The 15459-nt window shown below is 49.2% G+C and overlaps 1 long non-coding RNA gene across 1 annotated transcript in view; it reads right to left on the bottom strand.

Moving 5' to 3' along the window:
• Positions 1-1693: 1693 nt before the first annotated feature.
• The window catches only part of LOC140427284 (uncharacterized), a 49563-nt gene continuing 35797 nt past the window's right edge, over positions 1694-15459 (bottom strand). The window contains exon 2 of the long non-coding RNA XR_011948438.1: positions 1694-3162. This is a non-coding gene — a long non-coding RNA (uncharacterized lncRNA). The remainder of the gene's footprint in view (positions 3163-15459) is intronic.

Below are 15459 nucleotides of genomic sequence, written 5' to 3' on the forward strand. Positions count from 1 at the left end.
TGTTGGCACTGCGGACTCTGTCCCCACATGTCCCTCCTCCCCCCATCCCTGAAGCCCTGGCCCTGTCAGTGGCCTTATGATACATTCTTCCACAATGTGAGTAAAGAATAGGAGCCTCATGTGTCCAGTTTGTTCGAGATACCTCCACATTAGGATGTGCAGTGGCTAGGGAGTGGCAGAATTCACAAACACGTTTAAATTCCAATTCTGAGCTGCAGTTGCTACAAGTTTGTAGAGTTTTGTTTAGTTTTTTAAATTATTCTTCATCGGATTTGTCTCCCTTTGGCCTCTTCTAAAGATAGACACTGATATTAACATACAATTATCCCTCTGAAAACACATTAAAAGTTAATTTAGAAATAAACAATTTGACCATCTCAACCCACTGCAACCCCGTGTTTAGCTGCAAACATACCATCTGTGTGTATATTCATTAGCCTGCCCAATATACTTGCCAACACCATCTCTTGCTTAAATTCGAGATCAATGTGACCTGTTTTTTGCTTTATACTCTGCCATCATCACTTGCAACAGATCATAAATTAAAACAATGCTATTGACAAGTATAAAATGCAGCTGCACCATTGAAACTATGGCGGAAGTTGAGTATCTCAACAACAACTACTTGAATTCTGGAACATAGGATTCAGACCTAGGTTGTTGAAACATGGCAGTCAATGTTGTAGTGATTAAAATCAGGGTTGCACAAGAGGCCAACATTGAAGGTGCGCAAGCTTGTGGCGCTGGAGGACTTTGCAGAGATAGGTTCCAGCAACATGGGCAATCCCTCCACATATACCCCACAATAGTTGGAGAGACAGCTTGAACCATGATCACTTCCAGTGGTGAGGCCTGATACAAACAGGCTCATGTTGGGCCTCCCAAGCAATTAAGGGCCCTGGAGGGTGGAAATCCCACCCCCCGAGCACTGCGAGCCAATCAGATTGCAGATCTCTATTGCAGATGTCACCGGGAGCAGTGACAGTAATGCACTGAGACCCAGCAGTAGGAGCAACAGTGGATCCCAGGACATGGGTGAGTGAGGGTGGGATGGAGGTCGCAGGGAGGGTTCGCTGGTGAAGGTTGGGGAAAGGGAGTGGCTTTCAGCAACCCCACTTCCTGATGTCAGGTCTCTGGATCAGGCACAGAGTGCATGCCAATGAGAGCTCCCACTAATGAGGTTGCAATAAACCTAACCGGATTTGTTGGTCGGCCTTCATGGGGAAGCTGGGTCACAATGTTGTGTGGGGGAAGTTGTTGCACTGTCAGGCACATGCTGGTCCTATGTAACAAGAGGCAATGAGAGTGTCCCTACCCTTCCGCCTATGTGCACCCCTGCCCCACCTGGCCTTCATCCTGTGGATTCGCAGCAGGCTCTTTCTTAGCTCTGTCCTGAATGTCCTCCTCATCCGAGGACACGTGCTGCTCCTCCAGGTTTTCCTCATCGTCATTGCCCTGATGCCGAACCAGGTTATGGAAGGGCACAGCAGACCATCATGATGCAGGAGACCCTCTGGATTCTGTACTTAAGGGCCCCATTGGACCTGTCGTGGCAGCAGAAGCATATTTTCAGGAGGTCGATGCACCGCTCTGTAGGAGCGGTTTCAAGACCTGTGTATTGAGTCAACTTCCACGTGGGGTTATTCCCTGTGGCTGAACTCAATACAGAGGGGAACAAACACGACAACATGGACAAAGATGGCTTATTTAATCAAGCTTGTTACGTGTACACGGAGAACAGACTGGATATCGGCCAAGACCTGTTCTGCCGAACAAAGACCCGAACACAGTAATTATACAACGTTCAAAGATCAATAGCCCACCGCAGTTGAATGCGATCCAATCCCTGAAGCTGCTTCTTTTAAACATATCCAATAGAATTGCAAGCAGTGTTTAAACTTCACCCAATAGAGTCGCAAGCAGCACGTGATTGATCCTCATCCTTACAGCTGCGTACAATCCCAGCAGCTTGCTGACTGTTTGTGAGAAGCAGAACAACAGAACCAGCACCCTGAATTGTTTCACAAAGGCAAGATGTCAGAAGTAATGTCCTTTTGGTCAAGTGAGCTATCCTAAATCCCATTTGATTACTTATTACTGCTGTGTCCTAAAAATACATGTTTAATGGTTAATAATGATTAGTCAGTCCTGTAATTCATCTCAATCCTTAATAAAACAACTTAAGTAAAACTACTCTAGTGGCATGCTAACGATTCAGTTTTAAGAGGTATCATCGCTGAACCCCCCCTTCACGCTCTATCACAGATAGGGTGGCACTGTGAGACCTGTTGTACCGGGTCTCTGCTTCCATGTCTGGCCTCCGCACTGGCATCAATAGCCAAGATGTCAGGGGATATCCCTTGTCCTTTACAAGACATCCCTGCAGCCGGGGTGACTCTGAAAAATGCCACGGATCTGCGACTGCCCAAGGATGTAAGTGTCCTGGAAAACATGCACTTACGTGTATGAATCACATCTGGTGGTCACACACCAACTGCACATTGAGGGACTGGAACCCCGTCCTGTTTATAAAGGGACATCCCAGATGCCATGGGGTGTGAAGAATGACATGGGTGCAGTCGATTGCTCCCTGCACTCATGGCAGACCAGCTGTTGTCGAAGCCCATTGCCCTCTCGTCTTGCTGTGCCTGGTCCAGGTCAAAATGAATAAAGCCCACCCCTTGCATAGTGTGCACCCATAACTGCGCAGATGCACTTATGGGCAGATGCCTGCAAGATGCTACACAGGCACATGGAGCCCTGAAATGACCCGATTACATAAAAACTGAGGACTGCCAAGACCTACATGGCCACAGGGAGTGGTTGTCCTCCGCCGCCACTTGGCGCTAGGTCTGCTAGGAGATAGCACAGGCATTGCACAGTCTTCCATGGTGAGGCAGAGTCTTCTTGACTTATTGTCTGACAGCTCCCTGAAGAACACTCAGGTCATGTGCACGCTCCATCTCCTTCAGCACTTTCTTGCCTCCTGCACGGCTGGAGGGGCCTCTGGCCCCTGAGCCTAAACTGCGGGCCCCCTGGTTTCCTGCCGCTGAGTCTTCCCTGGGTGCCACTGCATGTTGCTGCTGGAGTCTGTGCTCCTCCAGTGCTTTAATCAGTTGAATAGCGAGCTCCACTGGTTCCATTCTGATAGCAATCAGTTACCTTGAGGGATGAGAAAGAGAGAGAACGTCAGATCGGTGTCAGAGCAGGATAGCATCAGTACCCTTAACGGAACCATTGGCTTCTTGAACACGGAAGCAGCCAGTCCCAGACCTTATGCGGCAGCTGCTGCTCACCCACAGCTCAGGTGACCTCCCATCTCCATTATAGGACAAGCCACAGCCTATACCCTCACCCAGTCAGAGTCACCTTTGGCTCCCGTCTGACTCTCCCCTCCCTTATTCTCTATAACACTAGTGGTTCTGACAGGAGGTTTATAAGCTCACATACCCGCAATGGGCAGGATCAACTGGACGGTGGTTAGCACTGCTGCCGCATGGCGCCAAGGACCCAGGTTCGGTGGGTGGACAAAAACGTGGCAGATGGAATATAATGTAGGAAAATGTGAAGTTAAGTACATTGGTAGGAGGAATAAAGGAGCTGAATGTTATTTAAATGTAGAAAGACTGCAGAAAACTGCAGCACAGAGGGATTTGGGGGTCCTCATGCATAAATCATAAAAAGCTAGCATGAAAGTTCAGCAGGTAATTAGGAAGGCAAATCGAATGTTGGACATTATTTGTAAGAGAATGGAGTATAAAAATAGAAAAGTCCTGCTAAAACTATACAAGGAACTAGTTAGACTGCACCTGGAATACTGTGAACAGTTTTGTCCCCTTATCGAAGGAAAAATATAATGGCATTGGAGGCCATCCAGAGAAGGTTCTCTGGGTTAATCCCAGGTATTAAGGATTTTCTATGAGTAGAGGTTGAGCAGATTGGGCCTGTACTCATCTGAGTTTAGAAGATTGAGAGGCGACCTTATTGAGACATATAGGATTCTCAGGGGTTTGACAGGGTAGATGCTGAGAGGATGTTTCCTCTTGTGGAAGAGTCTCGGACCAGAGGGCATAATCTCAGCAAAAGAGCTTACCTATTTAAGTTAGAGATGAGGAGGAATTTATCCTCTTGGAGGGGAATGAATCTATGGAATTCTTTACCACAGAGAGCTTTCAACGCTGGGTCGTTAAGTATGTTCTAGGCTGTGATAGACAGAAATTTAATCAGTAAGGGAATCAAAGGTTATGGGGATAAGGCAGGAAAGTGAAGTTGAAGATTATATCAGATCAGCCATGATCACATTGCACGGAGCAGAATCAACGAGCTCAATGGCCTACTTCTGTTCCTACATCTTATTGTTTTTACATCCTTCCAGGGTAGGCACCATGTAGCCTTCTGTCTCATGTGGCTCGCAGCCGCCCCATGCCACAGCCATAAGAGTAACACAGCTGTCTATGAACTTTTAAACAACAGACAGCAGACCTCAGGACTGCCAACGCCAACCACGACCCCCATCACTGAAACCCCCCCAGAAACTCTGACACTCCCCCGTCGTCGGACACCCACAAGACCCACCCACCCTCACTCTATATGCTCTGTCCCATTTGACTCTTTTATGCTAGGTGGAGACAGTGGTGCTCACCTCCTTTCTCCCTCTCCGAGGTCATGGCGCCTAGTTCCTATTTTTAAACAGCAGCAGTAATTTCTACCATCCTGACATCACTCCTGGTGTGTGAGAGGATTCCATGAGGACTGAAGATGCGATGTTAATCATGCCAAATATATTATAATGGATTAAAATTCATGCCAATCAGGTTCGTGCCCTTCCTAGGCGCGAACATGATAGCATCATCGGGGAGGGCCCGGGAAGATTGGGTTCCGAAATCTCACTGGCGCAAATCCTGTTTTTGGCCTCTCGCAAGAATTAGCAGCCATTACAGGATCAGCGGCCACGGCTAATGTGCCTGCTAAATCCTGCCCCTTATGGTGAACATAGACCCACAGTTTCAGAACTTTGGATTTAGACAGTCCAATTTTATCAACTAATAATGACAACAGTTAAATGCTTTTTCGTGTTTACTTGCTAAGCATAATCAATACCTGCGCACCAGTAGCTGTGTAAGCTTTCTGTTGGAAGGGAGCCCAAATTGTCCAGATTCCCAGACATGGTAACAGTTGTAATGGACATGTTGGTTCAGGAGTTAGAGTGCTCCAAGAAGGAAGGTTAGAAAACGAAGCAATTTGGAACAAAAATATTTCATAGAAGAATCACTTTCTGGTTGTAATTCCAATCAGTTGTATGGCCATATAGTACAGATCATCCATTTCAAGAGTAACATGACATAGAACTTACATCCAAACTCTGCCTGAAGATGTTCTCCATTCCACCTTCACAGCATAGAATCCTCCTTATAATAATATGTTTCACATTAATCAGGAATGTGTATACTTTACGCTTGGATCAGATCAAAGTACTTTTCTGGAAATAGCTCAACCAATGCAAGGATTGTAAATTAAATTGCTCAATTTGATGACTCACCACTGCTGTGAATGGTTTGCAAAGGTAACATAATCACTTTTATTCTCTCCAAACTCTTCTATGATGACCATTTAAAGCTGTTCAGCTGAGGGAGACTGCTGCAATAAATTCAATACAACTAAAAATCATGTTCTTCAGTGGGAGGCACGGTGGCACAGTGGTTAACACAGGTTCGATTCCCGGCTTGGATCACTGTCTGTGCGGAGGTTGCACTTTCTCCCCATGTCTGCATGGGGTTCTTCCGGGTGCTCCTGTTTCCTCCCACAGTCCAAAGATGTGCAGGTTAGGTGGATTGGCCATGCTAAATTTCCCTTAGTGTCCACAAGGGTTGGATGGGGTTACTGGGTTACAGGGATAGGGTGGAGGTGTGGGCTTGGGTAGGCTTCTCTTTCCAAGGGCCGGTGCAGACTCGATGGGCCGAATGGCCTCCTTCTGCACTGTAAATTCTATGATTCAATATGATTCTATGAAATCCCACTCTCCCCTCAGGCTGCAGGGTTTAATGTCAGGTGTCTTGGGACCAACATTTCTTCCAAGTGTTTGCATGCCCCTGCACCCCTGTAAAATTTAGCCCAATGTTTTGTGATGTCGATCTTTTGTTGGAACCTGAATAAGGTCATTGACCTGAAACTCTGTTTTTCTCTCTCTGCATCTGCTTCCAGGCCTGCTGAGCATTTCCAGTACACAATTTTCTCTTTTTATTTGTAATTTCCAGCACCCACAGTATTTCGGTTTTATATGTCAAAGCTTGGCTCTGTTACACATGGTGTTTATTGGTTATGAGGATAGGTAATTATGCTCGAGCAGATTGCTTTTTTCCCCCGAAAGACTGACCTTCAAAACTCAAGAAGTTTTATTGACATATATTAGTACTTGGGTTGGTCGAGCTAAGGCATGCAGAGTTAGAAATAGATCCATAGGTTTATGTGTATATATACTTTGTAAACCTATATCCATTTTATTTGAAAAAGAATCAGACTATTTTTTAAGAAAACATCAGTTTTATCAAACTTTTAAAGAAAGTTTTCCACGGACCCCATTTGTTTGATTTGTCTGCTTAACCCTTTCTGAACTGTCACCAAATATCTTTCTTGGCTTGATTTTAGCACCTCGTTCTTACCCTTCAGAGCTATATAGATTTCATTTCTGAGTATCTCATCTATCGAATGTGTTTCCAACCACATTTCTGAATTGGCATGATGTCGAATGGAATTCCTATAAATCTTTAGTAATACCCTCAAGAGTATTGAAAGTCAGAGAGATCTAGGAGTACAGGTCCACAGGTCACTGAAAGGGGCAACACAGGTGGAGAAGGTAGTCAAGAAGGCATACAGCATGCTTGCCTTCATTGGCCGGGGCATTGAGTATAAGAATTGGCAAGTCATGTTGCAGCTGTATAGAACCTTAGTTAGGCCACACTTGGAGTATAGTGTTCAATTCTGGTCGCCACACTACCAGAAGGATGTGGAGGCTTTAGAGAGGGTGCAGAAGAGATTTACCAGAATGTTGCCTGGTAAATGGAGGGCATTAGCTATGAGGTTGAATAAACTCGGTTTGTTCTCACTGGAACGACGGAGGTTGACGGGCGACCTGATAGAGGTCTACAAAATTATGAGGGGCATAGACAGAGTGGATAGTCAGAGGCTTTTCCCCAGGGTAGAGGGGTCAATTACTAGGGGACATAGGTTTAAGGTGAGAGGGGCAAGGTTTAGAGTAGATGTACGAGGCAAGTTTTTTACACAGAGGGTAGTGGGTGCCTGGAACTCGCTACCGGAGGAGGTGGTGGAAGCAGGGACGATAGTGACATTTAAGGAGCATCTTGACAAATACATGAACAGGATGGGAATAGAGGGATACGGACCCAGGAAGTGTAGAAGATTGTAGTTTAGTCGGGCAGCATGGTCGGCACGGGCTTGGAGGGCCGTAGGGCCTGTTCCTGTGCTGTACATTTCTTTGTTCTTTGCAAAGGGTTCATTATTCACTTAGAACGAGGAATTTAACACACACCCATAAACTAAGCATGGCTCTTCTGATGCCTTTACTATCGGTCAAACTTGCCATCCTCCAGCAATACACCTAGAATACATTGCATTCTGCATAACCCAATTTAAAGATGAAGAAATTAACTAGTTGGTCTGGTGACACTGTGAAGTGTTCTCACTAAATTCCCGTAGAATAACAGATGCTAAACACACCCCGCCAAACAGGAGAATGACTACTGCAGTTCCGCGAGGGTTTGTGGGAGGAATAGGGGGCGCGATTCTCCGGTCCGACGCCCTCCCGCGATTCACGGAAGCTGCCAGATCGGCACAATCGCATTTTGCACGGCGCGGTACAGTGAATCGCCCGAGACAGCCAAAATGGCGATTCACCGGTACCCCCGCGATTCTCCAGCCCGGATGGGCCGAGCGGCCTGCCCAAAACGATGGGTTCCCCCTGACGCTGTCCACACCTGGTCGCTGCCGGCGGGAACAGCGCGGGAACGCTGGGGGGGCGGCCTGCGGGGGGGGCGAGGGGGATCCTGCACCGGGGGGGGGCCTCAAATGGGGTCTGGCCCGCGATCGGTGCCCACCGATCGTCGGGCCGGCTTCTCTGAAGGAGGACCTCCTTTCTTCCGTAGCCCCGCAAGATCCGTTAGACATCTTCTTGCGGGGCGGACTCGGAGAGGACGGCAACCATGCATGCGCGGGTGACGCCAGTTATGCGGCGCCGGCCGCGTCATGTATGCGGCACCTCCTTTCCACGGCGCCAAGGCCTGGCGCGCGTAAATGACGCGGCGCCGCTCCTAGCCCAAGATCGGGCCCTGAATCGGTCGGGATAGGGGGCGTTTCGCGCCGTCATGAACCTCGACGGCGTTCACGACGGCGCAAACACTCTGCCTCCATTTCGGAGAATCCTGCCCAGGAGAATTTCTGTTACTTGGTTCTCACAGACTGCTGTGCAAGCCAAGTCTTGTTTCATCAAATTGTTATTCCAGAATGCACATTCAGCAGACCAACAATGCGTTTTATTGATGACACGTGACGTTATAACGGCAGAATGACAGAATTGCATCGAGTACCTATCGACAAAATTGCTGTTTGTGCCGCCCTCAGACTCCAACTGAGGAAATTTGCAATGCTGCTCACGCCGCCACGCGCTCCCTCATACAGCAGACCATAGGAAGGTGCCATTCAGATGCCTGGACCATTCAGGTGGCTCTCTGTAATGCGCACTGAAGAGGGTTTGCTGCATGATCGCAGTTTGCTGCGCTCTTCACAATCTGGCTATGCAGAGAGTTCAAGCCATGCCAGACGGCAAACTGGAGGAGGAGGAGGAGCCCCCCCTCAGAAGGTGAAGATGAGGAAATGCAGGAAAATAATCCACATTCGGACAAAGCTTTCTGTCCAGGGGACCTATCGATACAATTTGGGGTTTCTATTCACCATCGGGGTAGACCAGGCAGCAAACAGTGTAACTGGAGCAACCTCTGAAAGGAAAAAGGGGGTCAAGCTGCGGGTGAAACAAAAACTAAATACATTAGAGCAGTGTCTGGCTCGCTCTCACCCTCCCTCCACAACCAGGATCGAAGAAATTTGCGGACCCCAAGGAGTAGCTATGGCCCCGAGGACTTTGACCAAAGAGGGCATGCCAGGATGAACGTTTCATCCGCAGCCTGCAGAATACACAGCCCAACACCCTGTGGAGTCGCCTAGCCTTTCCCCACCAAACCTTCGATCATTTTGGGGGTTTAATAACCGTGATTAAGGGAACCGGGGGGGGGGGGGGTCATTCAGTGAAGTCTATGGAGAACAAATCAGTTTTATTATCAGCCACATAAGAACAGTTAGAATCGGTTGTGCCATATTTAGATATGCTGCATGTAATAAACATACTCTGATTATTCAAAACTTGAAACCTATATGGATTATATTATTCATTAAGCTTCAGTATGGTTCATAAAATTAAGCCCAGACCTTCGACTGTAAATGAGTGAGTTTGGTCGTGACTAGTCAGGCTGAGCAACCTTCACATGATCAGAAGCACGCTAGTGTCTCCCACGGCTGTGTGTGTCAGATCTGTAAAGAGAGCAGCTGTTTAAGTACGTGATGCCATGCTGAGTGGAGGGAGCTGAGCGAGGATTTACCTTAGCGGAGAGGAGGGATGATCCATCCACTTCCTGGTGCTTCGCGAATGGGAGGCAGCCACTTCCTGGGCAACAGCCTCCCGGGCCAGTGAGGTGAGGTTGATGTGCTTTCTCGAGCCATCCGTTGGGTACAGCACCTGCCGGTGGGCCTGGACTCCTTGAATAAAGACCTCTATCTGGGGCACTGGTGGTTAAAAACAGGTGGGGCCTACTTCTTGAGGCTACTCGCCGTTTGCTTCTGGGTTGCTGCCATTCTGCACGGTCTGGTGAAGACAGGTGAATTGGAGAGAGTGATATGAGTGTGCCGGGCTAAAGTTTCAAAATGGCACCGGGACCTTATAACCCACCAGCTGAGGGTGGGTGGGCAAATCAGCTGCTGGCCCACAGGGAGAGTTGGAGGGGAACTTGCCTGTGCATAATTAATGAGGTTCCAAGTGCTGAATCTGGCCCTGTATCCTGCCATTCTGGTCAGCGGGATAGGCACTGCTGGAGTCTCCCACCACTGCACATTCTCAAAATGGGAGAATTATGTCCATACTGTTCCTTCATATTGCTAAAAAACTTATCTTAATTGTCGGTGGATAATAGAATATCTGATATAGCAGAAGTTCATACAGTCAACCCACGTTTCTATCAGGCTCTAAAAAACTGGATTCATCAACTATAGAGCTGTGATTCTGATCATGGATAAATACTATTCTCCCCCCACCTCTCACACACTCTTTCTCCCCCACCCCTCACATACTCTCTCTGTGCCCCCCCCCCCCCCCCCACTCCCCGGACACACTCTCTCCTCCACCTCCTCACACATTCCCTCTCTCCTCACCCATTCTCTTGCTCCTGACTCCTTCGCACACTCTCTCCCTCCCCAGCCCCTCACACACTCCCTCCCCAGCCCCTCACACACTCTCTCTTCCCCCTACCCCCTCACGTCAGCTGTTTGGACCCCATTCCAGGCACAGTGGCCAGAGTCTTCCAGCCGTTCACACTGGCGGGATCTTCCAGACCCACCAATGACGCATCCCCGTTGCGGGTTTCCCAGTGGCGAAGAGTGCATTCAGCGGGAAACCCTGTTGACAACAGCAGAACCAGAAGATCCCACCACTGGCCAATGGTGGGCCACATCCTGCCGCCGTGAAACATGAGGTGGTTTGCGTGATGAATACCACCCAGTGTATCTCAGTGTACATCCGCCCCAATGAGTGTTCGGCAGGGTTAGACAGAGCGACAGAGAGAGCGAGAGGATCACTCTGAGAGTTGATTGGCTGGTGAGCATTGCCTTCGCCGGGATTGAGAGATAGGTTTTAACTGTTAAACATTTTGAAGTATTAATAGTAAGTTGCAAGTTGTGGATAGCAAAGGTCTTGTAGTGCAAATACAATCTTCAAAGAATGGACTGGGCAATAATAATTAAGCAGCATTTGAGGGATCAGCCCCTTGAACAATAATAATAATAATAATCTTTATTGTCACAAGTAGGCTTACATTAACACTGCAATGAAGTTACTGTGAAAATCCCCTCGTCACCACATTCCGGCACCTGTTCGGGTACACAGAGGGAGAATTCGGAATGTCCAAATAACCTGACAAGCACATCTCTCAGGACTTGTGGGAGGAAACCGGAGCACCCGGAGGAAACCCACACAGACACGGGGAGAACGTGCAGACTCCGCACAGACAGTGACCCAAGCCGAAAAGCAAACCCGGGTCCCTGGTGCTGTGAAGCAACAGTGCTAACCACTGTGCTACCGTGCCACCCAATAGTCAGGTGAAGGGTTCAAGGGCCAAGAGACACAGCTTAAAGGAAAATAAATTTAGGCAACATTTCATAACAGGATGGCTTGTGGAACACATTGGGCGGGATTCTCTGAGTCTCCGCATCAAAATCGTGATCGGGCGCGGGGGCGGAGAATGGGTGTCAACCCCGAAATCTGGTCCGACACTACTCCCATGATCCACGAAGCACGCGCACACAGTCTACGCGGCGCGGGTAGGGGGTCATTGACAGAGGCCCCCCATGGCAATTCTCCGACAAAAACTGGCCGAGTTCCCAACAGCCTGTTTCTAACCACGTTTTGCCTGTCGGGAACAGCCTCCGCAGCCGCCCTAGTGCGGGAGGGGAGATCCTTCACCGGGAGGGTCCTCATGGATGGACAGGCTAATGATCTGGGGCCACTGATCCACGGGCGTGTGCGATCTTGGGGGGGCCTATATTTTCGGGGCTGGTCCGCGGTGTGAGTCCGCCATGTCGCATGGAGCGACCGCCCAAGACGAGTTGAACCTGGGTCCCTGGCGTTGTAAGGCAACAGTGTTAACCACTGTGCCACCATGCCATCCTTCCTCGCACACATAAAACCTGGACAACATCCATACTTGGGCTGATGATTACAAGTAACATTTGACTCACATGATTTTCAGGCAATGACCATGGGAGCATCAATCACCTTCCCTTGATATCCAGTGACATTTCCACCACCAAATTCCCCATCAGCAGCCTGGATAGTCACTATTGACCATAAACGTAACTGTATGTTATTTATGTGGCTAAGAGGTCAGAAGCGAGATATTCTGTGGTTAGTGATTCATCCCCTGCCTATGCTAAGCCTTTCTACCACCACAGAGAACAAGTCAGGAATGTGATGGAATACTCTTCACTTATCTGGATGAGTGCAGCTAGAACAACACTCAAAAAGGTCAATACCAATCAAGTCAGAGCACCCGGATTGGTTGGCACCCCTATCAACCACCTTAAACATTCAGGGCGGGATTCTCCGAGCCCGTGCCGGGTCGGAGAATCGCCGGGGGAGGGGGGGGGGGGGCGTGAATCATGCAACGCCGCCGATTTTCCGGTGGCCCGCGACGATTCGCTGCGCTTGACAGGCAGAGTGCCCGCCGGCGTCATTCGCGTATGGTCCTACCCGGCGGGACCTCGCCGTTCTAGTTACGGGGGCCGTCCTGGTGGGAGGGCGGGGGAGCCGACTCCGGGGGTGGCCTCCACGATTGCCAGGCCCACGATCGGGGGCAACCGATCAGCGGGCGCGCTCATTCCGGGGTTTGGGGGGCCCTATGTTCCTCCGCGCCGGGCCCCTGTAGGGCTCCACCATGTTGCCCGGGGGCCGGCGCGGAGACGCATGTGGCGCGCATCTGCGGACCCGTGCCGGCCTTGTAGGGCCGGCTTTCGGCGCCGGAGCAGTGCACAGCACTCCGGCGCTGTTCTAGCCCCGAGGAAGGGGAGAATGACTGGGCCTGGAGGTCTGTTGACGCCGGCATCGCTCGTGCCGCTTTTGATGCTGCCGTCAACACTTGGCCGGGATTTCGGAGAATCCCGGCCTCAGTTCCTCCACCACTCACACGCAGCGGCAGCGGGATGTATTATGTACAAGATGCACTGCAGCAATTTTCCCAGGGATCTTCGACAGCACCGTCCAAACCCTTGGGGCGGAATTCTGCGCAAATTGTCGGGGCGGGAAAAAACGGCGCAAACCCTGGCGGGAACCACTCTGGCGTCGAGCTGCCCCAAAGGTGCCGAATCCTCCACACCTTCGGGGCCTAGGACCGCGCCGGAGTGATTTGCGCCGCACAGGCCGGCGGGAAGGGGCTTGGCGCCACGCCAACCAACGCCGAAGGGGCTCCGCCGGCCGGCACAAGTTGGCGCATGCGCGGGAGCGCCAGCGTCTGCTGCCGTCATCCTTGCGCATGCGTGGGGGGGGGGGGTTCATCTCTGCGTCGGCCATCGCGGATCGGTACAAGGCTGACGCGGAGGAATAGAGTGCCCCCACGGCACAGGCCCGCCTGCGGATCGGTGGGCCCCGATCACGGGCCAGGCCACCGTGGGGGCACCCCCCCAGGGCCAGATCGCCCCGAGCCCCCCCGAGGACCCTGGAGGCCGCCCACGGAGCTGGGTCCCGTCGGTAGGGACCAAACTTGATTTACGCCGGCGGGACCCTTGTTAAACGGGCGGGACTTCGGCCCATCGCGGCCAGGAGATTTCAGGCGGCCCTGGGGCCCATTGAGTCGCGCCGGTCCCCGCCATTCTCCGAGGCGGGAGGCGCGATTCACGCCGGGGTGATTTTTGGGGGGCCGGAGAATTCGGAGGATGGCGGGGGCGGTTTTCACGCCGACCCCCGGCGATTCTCCGACCTGGTGGGGGGTCGGAGATTCCCGCCGCAATCTTTATCCCTGAGACGAACATTGGCAGCAAGCACGTGAGACCACAATCCCTGACAAAGTTCCCCTCAACGACACACACAATTCTGCCTTGAAAATATACCATCTTCCTTCACTGCGGTTGGGTAGACATCCTGGAACACCGTACCAACAACACTGTGTGAGTGACTTCACCACACAAACTGCAGCAGATGGTTCACCAACACCTGTTCCAGGTAAATTATGGAAGGTGAATAAACACTGACCTTGCCAGCAACACCCACAAATTGTGAATGAATAATTTGAACAAAAAATATCAGAGAGTTATTCTTCATGGAAAGAACGATTAATACATTTAATGATTTTCTAGGAAAGGTAATGAAGATGAACTCTCAAAACATTCAAAGAGGCTTTTTGCAGGTTCCAGTTGTTAATGGAGAGATCAACTAGATGGGCAAACTAGGCTCCCATATTTTGTATTTAGCTTTGTGATTTGTATGTTAAATTGACACAGTCTGCAAATGCGGCATCAATTAGTTCTAAACACTGGTTATGGAAGCATTGCAGTGTGGTTTTACAGTAATGTTTTGCGACAGAACAGTAAAATATGGTGGATCCCAATGATTAGCTAAAACATGAAGCTTCTACTGTTGAGTGCTCCATCACAGGACGGATAAATTAGAGAGTTACTCAACATGCACCACTTTCATCCATTCCACAATACTCATTTATAAAGCATCTGAGCATTCAGCAGTATAGTCATTACCTTATCAGACTAGTAATCCAGAACCCTGGACTAACGCCCAAAGAACCAGTCTTAAAATCCCACCATGGCAGTTTGAGAATTTAAATTCAGTTTGCTTCAAAGAAGCTATATTCATAAAAGTGACCACAAAGCTATATTATTGTAATAAAATCTAAACTAGTTCAGTAAGTTTAGATTTCTTGGGGAAAGATACTTGTTTTGCCTAACTGGGATATGTGATGCCAGTCCCATACCAGCCCCCCTGAAGTGAGCCACTCAGTTATATCAGTGCGACAAAGAATGATAGACTGCAGCAGTGTGACAAGGTCATCACCGTCTTACCTGCGCAACTAGGGTTGGACAAAAATTAACAGTGATGTCATATCCTTGGAATTAAAGCTTTAACAAAGAATCGAAGGATTAAGCTACTGACAGCCTACACCACTGGAGTGCTGTGCAATGTACGAGGAATAAATAATGAGAAAAATAGTTGTCTTCCACAATGAAGTCAAAAATAAAATTACTTTTTGGAGTCATTAAATATACATGAGTATAAACAGACACACTTAGGCCCAAGTTGCAAATTAGATTTTGGCTAAATGTGATTCTTTGACATACATATTGAATATTTTACCACATTCTAATGTGTGAGAACTCTGATCAGTATTAAGTTATTTCTATTTGGACAGCTGTGGATTTTTCTTTTTGCATTTTCTTTACATGTGTGAACATTTCACAATAAGCTTTCCAAATTCCATAACGTTTACATACAGAGGACACAGTTCAGACCTGAGGCCTGAACTATGTATCAGATTTTTAACATTTCAAAGCCTTCATCAGTAGCATTGAATATTTATTCACCTTTAATCAACAGCCTTTCCACTTTTCCAGAAACTTTGCAAA

The sequence above is a fragment of the Scyliorhinus torazame genome, chromosome 7 (genome assembly GCF_047496885.1).
Source record: "Scyliorhinus torazame isolate Kashiwa2021f chromosome 7, sScyTor2.1, whole genome shotgun sequence".
In the NCBI taxonomy this organism is placed as follows: domain Eukaryota; kingdom Metazoa; phylum Chordata; class Chondrichthyes; order Carcharhiniformes; family Scyliorhinidae; genus Scyliorhinus; species Scyliorhinus torazame.